This window comes from Mastomys coucha, unplaced genomic scaffold (genome assembly GCF_008632895.1).
Source record: "Mastomys coucha isolate ucsf_1 unplaced genomic scaffold, UCSF_Mcou_1 pScaffold6, whole genome shotgun sequence".
NCBI lineage: Eukaryota > Metazoa > Chordata > Mammalia > Rodentia > Muridae > Mastomys > Mastomys coucha.
The window spans coordinates 59,470,465-59,475,931 of NW_022196912.1; the positions used below are offsets into that span (position 1 = coordinate 59,470,465).

The following is a 5,467-nucleotide window of genomic DNA, read 5'->3' on the forward strand; positions in this document are numbered from 1 at the left end:
ATCCCTTTGATCTCCTTTTGTTGTCTAATTGCTCTGGCTAGGACTTCAAGTACAATGTTGAATAGGTATGGAGAGAGTGGGTAGCCTTGTCTAGTCCCTGATTTTAGTGGGATTGCTTCAAGTTTCTCTCCCTTTTCAACTAGATTCTTAACAACATAAAAAAATCTGTATTATAATATATCAAGAAAGAAAAGGACAGAGAAAGAGATAATGAAATAAAAAGTGTGGGGAAAGATGGAAGGATGAGGAAGAAAAAGAAAAAAGGAGGTGAAAAAATGATTCAGAGACACCCCCTACACCTGTGCATTACCTCTCCTTTACAAGGCTCACATTTCCCATACTAACTTCCTTTATGCTGAGCACCAAGGAAAGAATTTGCTGTCTTCTGGAGCTTATAGAGCTCAGGACCAAGTGTGTGTTATTATTGACACCTGCTCAACAAAAGGCTTGACCCCCCCCCCAGATCTGTGGTCAATCAAGGCAAGAAATGAAAGAACCTGGGCCAAGACCAATGAACTGCAACACTCCCTGATCATGTTAGTCCCTGCAGGTTCCAGTGCTGCTCCTGGAGTCCAGCTGACACTCAGACTGAGTAGATCTCTGTATACTACTTTAAAATACAATATGCATTGTGATTCATGTTGGTTGATTGGTTGATTTATTTTTGGTTGTATGGTTAGGTATTAAACCCAGAGGCTCACACATATGACCCAAACCCTCTTTGCCAAGTAACATCCTCTAAATCAAGAGACTATATATTTCTGATATTGTGTGTCCCTTTATGTTCCCTTCAAGAGATTGGCCCAGGAGACTTACTATGTGTGTAACCCGACTATTTGTTCAATGGTACCATTCCATCAGTACTATTGTTCCAACAGTATCATCCTCCTTTTTATAGAAAACCACCTTAAAAGATATGATCAAAACTTACTCTGTACTTTTTATTATTACTCCATTCTTAATTCATCTCAAAAAGGCCTCACCACCTCCATCTCTCTGAACAAATCAGAATATACTCAAAAATAGTCCCATTGCCAGATCCCATCTTTTATTCATACGACCACCCAGAGCTTTGACTTTGCATATTCCTTCCTCTTTCTAGAAGAGTTATGTCACTTGGCCTTTAAAATATTACTCTCTTTGGTGGTTTTTGTACCTCAGTCATCTTAGACCTTCTTGCTCTTCACTGCTGGCCTTTCCATTCTGTGATTTGCCAAACACTCCAGAACTCAGGTCTCCGAGCTTCCTACCTGAGTAGGATGTTGCTTTCCTTGTTAAGTGTTGTATCCCAAGACCTAGGACAACACCAACTACACTATAAGTGTTCGTTGCATATTTGTTGAATGAGTAAATCAATATATACTTGGAAAATGAATAAATAAAGCTATTTTCTTCTACATCAATCCATTTAATGAAAATCACTGTTGTTTAATATTCTAGTGAGAAGCTTCTCTTAGTCATGCAAGAGATTGCTCTAAGGTGACTGATTAAATATCTCATTTCAAAACTGAAATTCTCATCCTTGGGTCACTATTTTCAAACAACCTTACAGGTCTCTTGAAAGAACCCAACACAGATTATTATTTATTCTTTTCATTACTTCATGACATTCTCAGTGACCAAGTGAAAAACACATGTCAAAGCAATCTCTCCCTGTTTCTTCTGATTAAAATCAATATTCTTCTTGCTCTTCACAGCAGTAAAAATCATCACAATGGTTTCTGTTAACTCAATGGAATGTCAAGTGATATCTCTGTATATTGTTACCAGCAGGGATGTCAACACAATACTACCAAAAGCCTATAATCACTGCTGCTCTTATTATCTACAAAATGTCATGTGTGCATATGGCATTTCACCAAACAACACAATGAAAACAAGAACCCTGTTTCAAACAGCTTAGAGATTATTTAGACAAAGATCCAAAGAATAGAGAAGTGAAACTTAAGAGGAGGGCCTGCTGTTACTGAGAAAAGAAAAGGATCAATCTGAGTAGTTAGGACTGAGAAGTAAGTTGCATTCACAAACAGAAGATGTAACTCAAATGGAATTTTCAAAACCTGCTCTCTGTTGACTATAGAGAAGATCACTTGGAATATACTCACTGTGGGAAAACTCAAACAATAAAATAGCAATAAACAACACATCTCACCATTAATTGCTTAACAACATGACATTTGTGATTGTTAAAACAAATCTGCCCTTTCCTAAGATAACTCCATAAAAAACATATTGAGCATGAATTGGGTCTAACTTGAATTTTTGTTTATGAATCTGCAACACCTAACTTAGTCTAGTATTTATGGGGCCCACTAATATATTTGCAATGCAAGGAAAGTCACAAAATTTGAAATGGATCATTTGTGTGTGGGGAAAGCAGTGCATTGTGCCATAGATGTCCCATCAAAGGAGGCAGATGTTCCTCAGAAAGGTTGATAACACCGGGGAAGATATACTTTATGATGCCCATGTTATAACTGTCTAAAGGAAGTCAAGACTCTGAAATCTTTGTGGGCAATCCCCTGAGTTTACCCAATTACAGAATCATATTATGTCATCAAAACTAAATAGAGTCATATGCAAAATTTAGCCATTATGAAGATTGACTTAAAAATAGAGTCTCAAATGACTGTACATCTTTAGATGTTTTATATGAACTTAGTAAAGATACACGAGGTTAATTTCTTACCTTAGCCAAATCACTCTGTGTAGTTCATGACTATTTGGAGTACACAGAGTAAACACTCAGACTTCTTTCTCTTTACCCATTACCAGGACCAATTGGGCTATTCAGAGGATTCACTACAAAGAACAAAATGGAGCAGTATTCTTAAAGGGCAAATCAGAAAGATCAGTATATTCTTAGTTCTTCCCTTCTTATGAGTTTATGGACATTAACAAACATGGCAGCAGGGCATATCTATAGTGAAGTCTATGAAGGAGTGACGATCTAAGAAAACTCACCAAATGTGGGAAACTTCTTCACAGGAACAATGGAGGTTTGGAGGGTGTGCATGCCAATAATGCTTAATTTCATAATACTAAATATTTTTGTTAGTTTCAAAATAAATTTGCTTTAGAAAGCAACATTCCTTGAGCATATCCTATTGAAATAATTAAATACTGTTGCAGCATAGCAGTATTTTCCACTTTGGAAAATTGATCAGCTTTTGGTGTAAGTTAGAAATTAGTGTCCAATTGTATGTTTTTCCAGCCAGACTTCCTTGTACCTTTTTTATTATTATTAACCCTTTATTTAGCTCAGTGAAATGTTTCTCAGGATTTGATAAATTCCTCCCTCCCATTGTCTCTGTTTATTTTCAAATGCTCACCAATTAGTGTGTTAGAGCTCAGTGTTGTTCTCCTATGCACTAATTCTCTTGCTTTGCTTTCAGCACATTCTCTTGATCTCAGTAATGCCATTTCTTTCCACATGAGCTTTCCCACAATTGTTTTACTATTCAATAATCCATGTATATTTTACTGAATAACACTTTCACTTCCTGCCAGACATTCTATTTCTGTAGCCACCACTTTTGTTTTATAAGAATGTATCACTCAGGTAAGTTTGAAGTTATTAGTAAAATACATATTTATTATACTTCAGTATCCCGAATTATCTCTGTCTTCCTGTGCATCTCTCAGTCATTTTCACTATCTTGATTTTTCTCTTTAAACAATTGGTAATTTCTGGATCACCATTAACAATAACGATGAATTCATTGTTTTTAATAGGTGAGTAGTATTCCATTGTGTAAATGTACCACATTTTCTGTATCCATTCCTCTGTTGAGGGACATCTGCATTCTTTCCAGCTTCTGGCTATTATAAATAAGGCTGCTATGAACATAGTGGAGCATGTGTCCTTATTACATGTTGGAGCATCTTCTGGGCATATTCCCAGGAGTGGTATAGCTGGGTACTCCGGTAGTACTATGTCTAATTTTCTGAGGAACCGCCAAATTGATTCCCAGAGTGGTTGTACTAGCTTGCAAGGACACCAATGGGAGGGGAGTCCCTTGGTCCTGAGAAAGCTTGATGTCCCAGTGTATGTAAAGGAATACTAGAACAGGGAAGAGGAAGAGGATGGGTTGGTGAGCAGGGGGAGGGGCAATGGGATGGGGCTTTCAGAAGGGAAACAAGGAAAGGGGATAACATTTGAAATGTTAATAAAGAAAATATCTAATAAAATGCTGCAAAATATTTAAAGGTTATAATCATAAAGCAAAAAAAACAAAAAACAAATAACTATGGATGAAAGAGCATGTTTGTTTGTGAACATGCTTTTACGTTGTTTTGTGAAGTATCTCCGTAGCATTCTTGTAGTATGTTGTCAATTGTTCCCTTTTGTCAATTGTTTCATGGCCTACCTCCCTCTTTAATGCTTTGCATATAGATGATCTCAGTGTTGTTCTTCTACTCCTTCACCCCTTTGTCTTTTTGTTTTTACCTCTCAAATCCTCTACCTTCAATAGGAGCTTGGGCCATAAGCCCTACCTTAGTAAAAGCCTGAGTCGAAGCCTAGGCATCCCTGACATATAGACCAAGCTAAGCTGACAGTCACACAAAAGTTTCATGGTGATCCGTATGCAAACTGAACTTCACTTCAGGAAGGGACTACCCTAGGGGTTTTGTTCTTATTGTTTCTGTTTGGGGTTTTTAATTTGACTTTGGTGTACTATATGAGCTTCCTTGAGACAAATACCTTTGCCTCTGACGGTCCAGACTAGAAGCTTTGTTCTTAAGCTACTCTAATCCTACAGTCTTCAGAGATATCATTTTAGAAGACTTATTTGATATTGATTCCCATCTTTTTCTTTCTGAACATTGATTGTTTGACTTCTTTCCTGAAATGTCTTCTAGTTAATTTTACCACATGCATGATGAGCAAAATATTCTTGTGGCAAGGCTACCATCCTAAGCCAGAAATCACTGAGAAGCCAAGACACTTCCATTCTGTCATCAGATACATCCTATACACGATACAGTCAAATTGAATGCACCTACAGAGGGTACCTATACTCTACTCTCCTTTTGCATCCTCACTTCCTAAACCTTGTTCAGAAAACCAAAGGTTTGACACAAAGGGAAAATAAGACTCATAGTAAGCAAATTATGTTCATCCTTCTCCATTATAATATTAGATAACACTAACAGTGGACCTTTGTGAAGACAAATATTATTACCTAAGTTTTCTGTAAAAGATGATGTCTTATTTCATATGAAAATGCAGAATAACCTAAAATGTGCAACTCAGAACTATAATGAAATATGTCACCATCCCATCCTTTAAAAAACTGTTTAAACATGTATTTCAATCACTAAGGAAGAAAACATTGTATAAATATATGAGTATTCACAAAAGGGACTAATAATCATAAGGACAAAAAATAAGCAGCCTAGCCGGGCGGTGGTGGCACATGCCTTTAATCCCAGCACTTGGGAGGCAGAGGCAGGCGGATTTCTG

The 5,467-nt window shown here is 36.9% G+C and overlaps 1 long non-coding RNA gene across 1 annotated transcript in view; it reads right to left on the reverse strand.

Moving 5' to 3' along the window:
- Window positions 1–2,693: 2,693 nt before the first annotated feature.
- LOC116080834 overlaps window positions 2,694–5,467 on the reverse strand; it is a 24,566-nt gene continuing 21,792 nt past the window's right edge. The window contains exon 3 of the long non-coding RNA XR_004114634.1: window positions 2,694–2,802. This is a non-coding gene — a long non-coding RNA (uncharacterized LOC116080834). The remainder of the gene's footprint in view (window positions 2,803–5,467) is intronic.